Source organism: Leucopleurus acutus (assembly GCF_964270905.1).
Source record: "Leucopleurus acutus genome assembly, chromosome: 6".
Lineage (NCBI taxonomy): Eukaryota > Metazoa > Chordata > Mammalia > Artiodactyla > Delphinidae > Leucopleurus > Leucopleurus acutus.
This window is the reverse complement of record NC_139149.1, coordinates 61974790-61985387: the sequence shown is the minus strand read 5'-3', so window position 1 is coordinate 61985387 and position 10598 is coordinate 61974790. Positions and strand designations below refer to the sequence as shown.

The 10598-nt window shown below is 40.4% G+C and overlaps 1 protein-coding gene across 1 annotated transcript in view; it reads left to right on the top strand.

The window, feature by feature from the left end:
- Positions 1–9478: 9478 nt before the first annotated feature.
- LNPK (lunapark, ER junction formation factor) overlaps positions 9479–10598 on the top strand; it is an 83268-nt gene continuing 82148 nt past the window's right edge. The window contains exon 1 of the mRNA XM_082841286.1: positions 9479–9551. The gene's annotated coding sequence lies outside the window, so the exon portion shown is untranslated. The remainder of the gene's footprint in view (positions 9552–10598) is intronic.

Sequence of the window (10598 nt, the reverse complement as noted above, 5' to 3'; positions counted from 1 at the left end):
GTAACCTGTGGTTGAAAACATTCATGGAGTGTTGTCCAACAAAGGTGAGGAAAAGGGCTCCCAACAGCCTTTAAAGAATGTTAATAAGTGTGCAGGATATACACCACATGCAGCTCATTCCTTTAATCTGGAAGAGAAAAAGCTGCTTCACAGTTGTTAACCACCTCGGCATTTTACAACAGTTATTTTCATTTCAGGTTCCTCTCACAAATGGAGTATTTTACATAAACATATCAACATGGATTAAAAAAAAAGTCTAAGAGTAATATAATGGGTTATCCATTATAAAGCTGTTCAAGCTTTACAACATGGGTCAAGGATATTTTACAGACGCTAAAATATATTTTCAAAGATTTGGAAGAAAAACCCCAACACACAAGAAAAACCAAAAATCTTATTCAAAAAATTGACAACCAGCAAATACATCATTATAACTGTAATACAGAAAGACACTTTGAAATGCTTCTATATTTAAGAAATTGCAATCACCTTATTTGAATTACATAAAGGGGACCATCTTTCTTCATCTTTAAATCTATTTATAAACAACTGAGAAAAAATTCAGATAAAAAATTAATGGAATATGAAACAAAAGTGGAAAAGGTAAGCAATTAAATTAATAGAAATTGTTCTGACATCAAGAAGTATTTGCAACAAAAAAGGTGTCAAATCATCACCAAAAGCAGGAATTCACTAAAGAAAGAGATACATTTCAAATAGAAGTGATGAATAGGTTCTTGGATTGTTTGATAATGCAATTAATGAGAGGAAGGGATCATATGAACACACTGGAAAACGATTTAAAACTCTTTTTGATTAGACACAAAATGATTACTTTGAAAAAAGTAATATAAAACTCATAATGTGCTATTACAACAAGGACATCAAGAATGAGTAATAACTGCTATTGATTCAAAGAATATTTTCAATTAATTACTGCACAAAGAAACATGAAAACCCTGACATCTTACAATGCCTATATGAAAAAACTAACAATCTGATAGTAATTTTCCCACACTTGACAGCCATTCTTAAGATTCACATATCGGGCTTCCCTGGTGGCACAGCAGTTAAGAATCTGCCTGCCAGTGAGGGGGCCTGGGTTCGAGCCCTGGTCTGGGAAGATCCCACATGCCGCAGAGCAACTAAGCCCATGAGCCACAACTACTGAGCCCGCGTGCCGCAACTACTGAAACCCATGTGCCTAGAGCCCATGTTCTGCAACAGCAAGAGAAGCCACTGCAATAAGAAGCATGCGTACCGCAACAAAGAGTAGCCCCCACTCGCCGCAACTAGAGAAAGCCTGTGTGCAGCAACGAAGACCCAACACAGCCAAAAATAAATAAATAAATAAATTTATTTAACAAAATAGTACCAAAACCATGAACTACTTAGATATAAACTAACAAAAATATGCAGGATCTATATGCTGAAAACTTATAAAGTAATGATGAAAGAAATCAAAGAAGATCTAAATAGATGGAGAAATACTCTGTCCTTGGATTGGAAGACTCAATATTGTTAATATGCCAATTTTCCTCAAAATAATATATATATTCAATGCAATCCCAATAAAAATTACAGCAAATTTTTTTCTAGAAATTGATACATTTACTTAAAACTTCATATAGAACTAGGATAGCCAAAACAATTTTTAAAAAGAGCAAAGTTGGAGGACTCACACCACCTCATTTACTTACTGTAAAGGTAGAGTAGTCAAGATGGTGTGGTAAACAGCAAAAATATAGAAAGAAGAGGGAAATAGACACACAAATATATAGTGAACTGATTCTTGACAGAAGTGCAAAGGCAATTCAATGAAAAAAGATAATCTTTTTAACAGTTGGTGCTGAAACTGTTTGACATCTATATGCAAAGAAAAATTTTAAAATGAACTTCAACTCGTATCTCACACATTATATATAAAATTAACTCACTATGGATCATAGACCTAAAAGCAAAACCTTAAAGCATAAAACTTGTTGATGAAAACTTAGGAGAAAATTTTCGTGATCTTGGGTTAGATAAAGATTTCTTAGATATGATACTAAAGGCACAACCCATAAAAGAAAAAAAATGATAAATTCCCTTCATTAAAATTAAGAACTCATGCCTTTTGCAAGACACTTAAGAGAATGAATAGACAGGCCACAGACTGGGAGAAATATTTGAAAGCCACATATCTGAAAAGGAATACCCAGAATTTATAAAGAATGCCCAAAACTCATTAATAAAAAGACAATGTCATTTAAAGATGCGCAAATTTTTTGAACAGATAATTTCCTGAGTATGACCTATTTGGTGAATGAAGAGAAAACTGTACACCTGCTGTGTCCACAAAGGTAGCACATGGAGATGGTGTGGGCCCTGAATACACTGCACAGGAAGTTGGCCTTTATCTTGGAGAGAAATATTGGGTCTGATTTCAGTATTGCCATAGCATTGGGACTTTCCTAGAACATATGTATATATAAAGAAAACTACTGCTTTTGAATATATAGTCTAAAGTGAAGTTCCTTTTACATTATAGCTAAAAAATATTCTTAAGCTTTTAAGTTGTTCACAATTCAGCTGCATACAGAGTTGCACGGAATCTTATTTATATATACATATGTTATAGATGGAATAATTTGGCTTGAACAAGAAGTTTGGTTTAGTGTCTACTGTTTGGGAAAATTAGCTCTTAAGCTTTATAAGAAATGAATTGTATAGTTAGGATTTCCAGTTGTCTAATTTCAGAGGTTTGTCAAGCAAATCAATCCTATGTTTTTTCTCATGTATTGGTTCATGCCTCACAGTGGCAAGTCTTTTCTTCTATCTTTATCTTCAGTTTTTTCTCCTTCCTCATTTCTCAGACCTTTGTCTTTCATTTCTCACATCTCTTTTTCATTCTTCCTTCAAGCTTTTGCAATCTTTTTTCAAATCCCTGGCATTTCTCAATTCTCTGTTTTTATGACATCTTTTTTTTTTATACCCAGTCTCCCATTGGTGATCACTTGTAAATCATCATGACTTAATATTTTTCCTGTTAGCTACTGCCTACACATGTTTTACTAAGCTCCTCAGGCCAGAAAATTTGTCTTCCATATTTTATGCTTTGTAAAATCCCATGTACTCTTATGACTCCTATTAACAATAAATCTCAGTATGAATTAGCTAAAGCTACATCTTCCTTGTTTTATGTGTAAGCTTTACATGCATACAAGTGAAGACTCAAGTTTCATTAGCTCCCTGATTTGTCATGTGTGGCATTATTTTTCAGGTAGCATTAGAATGCCATCTTTTAGAATTACTGGGCAGCAAGCCAATAATTTATTTTAGCTTAGTTTATATATATATTTTTCCAGAACAAGCAAAGTTTTTTTTTTTTTTCTTTTTCATTTTAAGAAGGAAATGTTCCTTTCTTTTTCAGTAACTAGATTGAGCTCACATGGAACTATCTACATGCCAGGATACTTTGTGTTCTAATTTTAAATTATGCTTTTCAGACACAAATGGTCTCTGGAATTATGCATTATTTATGATAATGGATGAATCTTTAATGTTAGACTTGATAAATGTCAATCTTTATTTTCAGTTATTTCACAGCAATCTAGCCTTTATTTCTTCTTTCAATTTTTTATTTAGCATGCATTTGCTTCCAGAGCATGGGCTGGACGAATCTAAATGTGAAGTGAGCAAACAGGTTGAGGAGCTGCAGTGTTCCTTCTGCTGCACCGCAAGCTCTTGGCTTTTGTTGCTGTGCTTTCCCCGCCTTGTCGTCCCTCTCCTCCCAAGTAATATCAATCTACGAAACCCAGCTTCAGAGGCAGCTGAGAGTAGCTTCAAGTGCCACCTTCAGTAGATATACGTGCATTTTTAGTCTGGATTCTAAAAGGTGAAGTGATCTCAGCTATAGGACTTGAGTAGTGTGACCTCCCTAGTATCATCCTACTTCGAGTAAAGGCTTACTTGATGAGCCAAAAAGATTTTTGCTTAATAAGAAAGGTGTGTATTAATTTTCTTTTGCTGCCATAACACATTACTGAAACACTCGTATCTTAAAACAACACTCATTTATTATCTCGCAGTTTTGTAGATCAGAAATCCAGGCATGTTGTGGCTCATCTCGAGTAACGGCATGTGGTTAGCCTGGTGCGGGGCCCAGGCACGGCAGTATCTGCCTCCTGTGTCCCCCAAGGATGCACAAGCACAGCCTGGGGCTAGAAAGGTCACTGTAGAGGCTGGTTCTGGATGGAACCTGGTCCCCTCCTGGTCCACACGTGTGCCCTCCAACCTGAACATGCCCTTCAAGGCCCAGTCCCTGGAGCTCGGGGTTGCCTCTTTTACATCCGTAAAAGGCCTTCACAGCAGGACTATTGTTTTACTGGCTAACCAGGGGATGGGAATCTTGGAGGGCCATCTTTAGAATTCTACCTATTATAACGTATGAGACTCATATGATGAAAATGAAAAATGTTTTTGGAAAATACATGAGGACACTTGAACAAATGTAGAGTTATACAACATTCCAGAAAGGGAAGGCTCATGTGGAAGGATATTATTCTCCCTGAAATTAATACATACAGTTTAAGAAATTTTAATAAAAATCTATAGCGACATCCATATGGATGAATCTTAACTTTGATTAAAAACATTCAAGACTTGAAAAAAACCTTACTCTATGATTCTATTTACATAGAGTTGAAAGACAGGCATAAGCTATATTGTTTGATTAATTAGTCAATAAAACTATAAAGAAAAACAAGAAAGTGAATATGTTAATAATCATGACAGTGGTTATTAACCCTAGGTACTTGGGGGTTATAAGGGAAGGGGCACTTTGGGGCCTTTTGGGATGTTGATAATGTTCTACTTTCTGACCCAGTGGGGGTTACATGAGTGTTTAGGTTATATTCTGTTTAATGAACTATTCTGTGTGTTTGCTGTATTTCCCATCACAAAAAATAATTTTAGAGGCTTCCCTGGCAGTCCAGTGGTTGAGGCTCCACACTTCCACTGCAGAGAGTGTGGAGTGTGGGTTCAATCCCTGGTAAGGGAACTAATATTCCGCATGCCACGTGGCACAGCCAAAAAAAAAAAAAAATTCTAATCTTCTCTTTTCCCCCCATACTTTCTGATTCTTCCTCTACATCTACAGTACCTCATAGAGAAATAGAGATGTTACAGTGACACTAACAATTCAGTCTTTAAAAACAAAACGCTTACAAAGTAGGTTCTTGAGAATAAAAAAAACTTTGCTGAGAGTGAAACATAGCATTTGAACGTATTTCTCTCCCAACCCTGGCCAGATTAGCTAAAAGAAACCTCTGAACTGGGAGGGGTATATGGAGCATGACACGCATAACACCTTCCCCTGGAAGGGAAGGATGAGGTTTGATAGGAGTGGCAGAAAAAGAGAGCATCGGAATAGGCTGAGCACCATTTCAATGGACAGGGCGGGAGGCCTGGGCTAGAAGCCAGGAAAGCTGTTATCATACCAGCCTGCCAGGGCTGCCTGCTGCCTACATTTGCATCATACAACAAAGGACACCAACTCTTCTCTGAACTGCCTGGTGGAGGGCCTAGGACACCTCTGCCATAGATGGTGAAATCTTGGACAACCTGGTACTGTACCATCTTCCTTTCTCCAGTCCTCCCATCCCTAGAGATTTTAGTCTGCAGGGCCCAAGAGTCTATATTTTAATAAGCACTTAGGATAACTCTCATGCAGGGGGCCTCTGGCACTGGTGTACCATTGCCCAGAGAAAACCACTGAGAGGAAGAATCACCGGTGGCACTTGTTAAAAATCCAAATTTTGAGGCTTCATACTAGACATGTATAATCAGAATCTATAGGGTAGAAGCCTGAGAACTTGTTTTCTTCAAAATGAAGTCCCCAGGTAATTTGAAAGGAAGTTTGGGAAACAGCTCTAGAGACTTCTTTTTCTTTCGTTTTTCCACAATATTTATAATATTTGCATTTTGAAAAAATAAGTACCTTGTGGAAAAGAACATATTACAAAACGTAAAATACTTTTTCTCCAGCCCAGACTTCTCCTCAGTGCTGCAGACCCATAGATGTTTACATGACATCTCTCCTTGAAGTCCCGAAAACATCTGAGACTCAACATGTTTCAATTGAAATCATCATCTTCCCCCAAATCCGACTCTCCTTCAGTGTTCCCCACACCTCAGTGAGCATTGTTATCCACCCACTGGGCCTGCCAGAAATCCCATCATTTCTGACTCCTTCCTCTCCCTCAATCCCCATTCATTCCACTCTGCCTTATCTAACTCCATTCCCAAGACCTCCTATTTCACTTCCTAAATCATTCCATTTTCTGCACTCGTCTCCATCTCCTTGTGCCCATCCCAGTCCCCTTGAACTACTTACTACCAATGCTAACCATGACCCATAGGTCCTAACTGGTCCAAGGCTGATCCTGTTCACGTTCCCACACTGCATCTGGAATGATCTTTTCAAAACACATATCTGATCAGGTCATATCCCTTCCCCACTTTGCTCTGAAGAAAAAGATGAAGGTTCTCAGTATGGCCAACCAAGTTCTGCTTAGTTTGGTCTCCCTGCAAACTATGCTCTAGCCACAATGGCCTCCTTTCAGTCCCTCAGATTTGCACTGTTCACTTCTGACAAAATACACGATGTTCCCTGTTTCCTTTTCTCCTTTCTTCAGTCTCTCAGCCTTCAGATCTCTCTTCCAGGAGACCTCCTCAAGCACGCCTTACCTAACTTTTCTGACCAGATCAGTGAGTGACCCTAATGTAAGCTCTCAGAGCACCTATCTCTTGCAACTTTCATTTATTTATCTAAATAAATGTGGCTCACTTATTTTTTGAATTAGACATTTTCGAATTCCTTTGCCTAGAATAGTTTGTTTCCTTGCTCATCTTCTCTCTTGTTTGATTTCACTTCCTTAGAACCTATTCCAGAACAATTTTTAGGATGAATATTTGGACTCAACTGAAGAACCACCTTCATTGGCTTTCCCACATCCCCTCTGGCTCTTGTTGCCTAATGATTTTCCAATCTTTTGAAATTTGCCTCTACCACAACACTTATTTACCTTATATTGTATTTTTTTGTTGTTTTCTTGAAGGTTTCTCTCACTAGCATCAGTTGCTTTAGGACAGCTGTTTTACTTATCTCTGTATCCCTAGCACTTAACACAGGGTCTTGTCCTCAGTAAATATTTGGAATGACCGTTGTAGCTTGTAGTACAGCCATATAGTGCATATGCTGATTTCTCTGCTTCTAATGTCTTCCCTCACTGTGCCTACAAACTCTTACCACTTGGTAGAGGCAGTGTTAGCATTACCTTCAACGATATATGTATAATTTTTCTACTTTTCAGTTTCTTCATTTGAATACTGATACCTTAAAACGTTGCTGGGAGGATTAAAAAAGTTAATTATTTAATACTCTTCTCTCTCCCCTTGCCAGGCCAAATCTCTTCTCTTGTAGATCAATTACCTAGGGAATTTTGTCTCAGGATTAGGTTTTTGGAATCTCTTGCACCCAGTTAGCTCTTTCCTGTTTCCCTCTCCTGTTTTTGTCCCCTTTACAGTAGATCTTGATGGCTCAATTAAAACTAGAGAACAGGGACTTCCCTGGTGGCACAGTGGATAAGACTGCACTCCCAATGCAGGGGGCCTGGGTTCGATCCCTGGTCAGGGAACTAGATCTCTCATGCATGCCGCAAATAAGGAGCCTGCATGCTGTAACTAAGGAGGATGTGAGCCGCAACTAAGATCTGGTGCAACCAAATAAATAAATATTAAAAAACCCCAAAAAACTAGAGAACAAATCATTAGCAAGTAGAAAACATTTCTTCCTTGTTCTCTTAGGAAAAGAGATTGTCCTGAGGTGAGGAGATTCATCTGCAAAACTGCACAGGCCTTTTTTTTTTTTTTTAACATATACATGTTATCTATTCTCTTTCAAATTCTTTTCACATTTAGGTTGTTATATAATATTGAGCAGAGTTCCCTGTGCTATACAGTAGGTCCTTGTTGGTTATCCATTTTAAACATAGCAGTGTGTACATGTCAATCCCAAACTCCCTAGCTATCCCTCCTCCCCCACCCTTCCCCCTGGTAACCATTAGTTTGGCCTCTAAGTCTTGCACAGGCCTTTTTTTTTTTTTTTTTTTAAAAAAAAAAAAACAACTTTGAAAAAGCAAAGGCTGAAAAAACAAAATGATTAAATTTCCATACCAGAATAGGTGAAATGTTTCATTTTCTTTTAGATTTGTAAAGTGTCTGACCCAGAGTACCAGAAAAAACTTTGGTTCCCTTCCCTTCTTTTCAAGTTTACAAAGCTATAACTAAAGATTTTAGCAGTTAAGCAACTCTACAGTGAATTATCTGGTAGCTTCCAGTATAATAAATTATTCTTACCAACTAGATACTATGCTCACTTTCTTTTCTTACTTTACCTGTTTGGTTGTCAAAGTTTAAACGTAGCATATTAAAACGATTATACTCTTTAAAAACTATGGACACTTTTCATTATTTTAAAATGTGTATGTAACTAAATAAAATAGAAAAATGTTTGCACACAGGGGTAAAATGGGACAAAAGCTTTTACTGAGGTTTCTCTACCCTTCTCCAACATTACCTTGTGTGGTTCAAGTACCATTTGTTATTTAGACTTGTCATTCCCAGTTGACTAGGAGATTTAACACTCTTTAGCCAATGTTTCACATCTGAGGCAAATAAAACCTAGGTGGTTTATTCGTGGGCCTAGTACCAGGACCTGTGTAGGGAGTGTTCTTAAGGTAAGAGATAGAAAACTCAGCTTATGTTGTTATCCACAAGTTTGAAATCAACATCCTTGGACATTCGACGTTTACCACACAATGGTAAGCGCCCAGATATCAAATGACCCTTTTTGGCGTCCAAGAGTCATAAAAGCCTCAAGCGCTCCTGGAGTCTAGGCTGAATTTCTCCACTGGCTTGTTTGGGAACCCGTCTCTTCTAAGCGGTGTAGCATTAACTTGCTCTGCTGCCGGTTGGATGGCAGCTGGTCGGGCACTCTTCAGGGCGGACTCCTTTCCAGGTGCATCCATCTCCACCCAAGCGCACTCTTCTCTCCCGCGGCGGTCTAGGACCATCAGGACCAATTTCGGGGTTTTCTTTCGCCTGTAAGACTTGGCAGAACGGGCTCTAAAAGAAAAGAAGGAGGCAGAGGAGGAGTAAGAAGTAACTGTACTGTTAAGAGTCATAATAAATGACAGTCCACCTGTGAGACGCGAAGACGAGCACCCTATTTTGCTGCAGAAGCCACAGGGACAGATGTCCTCGGGCCAACCGCCGGCCTCGCCCCTCAGCTGCCCGCCCCGGTCACGGTTACGTGACGGGGGAGCGCCGCGCGCCGGCTGCGGCGCCGATTGGCCGGCGGCGGGAGCGCGGGGTTTGATGGGAAGTTGGCTGAGCCCATCGCTCTGTCAGTGGCGGCTGCTGCTTGCTCCGGAGGCGGGCTGCGCTGTGGCGGCCGAAGCTGGCAGAGCTGGGCGCCAGCGCCGGGCTTTGCCCGCTTCTACTTGAAGGTAGAGGGATCAAAATGAGGGCCGTTGGAAGGGTTCGGCAGAGGGGAGATGCGCTGAGCTTTTCCCTGGGAAATACGCTTCGGGTTCCCCCGCTTGCCTCTCCCGGGCGCCTCCGCCCCATGCCGAGTGGCCTACGAGCTCTGCGGCGGCGGCTAGTTGAGCTGCTGCCCGGCTGCGTGCTGATCCTGTCTCGCCCCCTGATCCCCTTGGTTTCCCAGCACAGTGGCAGGGATGGCTCTGGAGTGCTGGAGACCCCTTTCTGTTTCCCGAGGGGAGTTGGTTCCCCAGCCTTTTCTCGGAGATTCGGGGCGGGGAAGGCGGGCAGTGACTGGGTTGAGCTGAGCATCGTCTCTTTGGCCCACCTCCCTGTTCGGTCGAAGGGTCAGAAAGTCCTGCACTAAGCCATCGCTTTGAGTGGGTTCTACCCTTGTCGTCTTTTGCTGAGTTGTGCGGAGGCGCCACGAGTTGGTGAGATCGGGAGGGACCGAAAACTGTCAGTGTCACGCTGCTCGGCCCAGGCGTGTGGGCGTGGATTGTATGCTGCTTAGAGAAGCCTCTCTTGGACTGTAGTCCTTTTTTGAGCAATGGTGGGGTGGAGGGAAGGGCCAGATTGCGTGGGTGTCATAGGCATGGCAGAAGGAGAAGAGCAAATCTAAACTACATCATAGTTTTAATTCTTGAATACAGTGTAAGGGAATTGAGAGAGAGTTGGGATTGGTGCACGCAGTTTTGCTGATGGTGCCCTCACTCTACTAAGTAAAATTTGTGACTCACTGAATTTTCCATGTTCCGCTTTTCCCAGTAGGCTTCTGGTTTGTGGTGCCTAGTGTCGACTTTCTTCTCCTTTCTCAGTGGCCTGGGTGTCACCATTGACAAAATTGTCACCACACAAAATTCAACAGCAGTTTGTGTGGATGTGAGTAAACTTGGTTTTAGGCATATGTTCAAACTGGCAGGGAATGCTAATCTCTTGTCTTCAACAGCCCCCGTAGTTTCATTTTAGGAGGACTAAGTTGATTTTCAACACATTTTTTTAAACATTTAAAA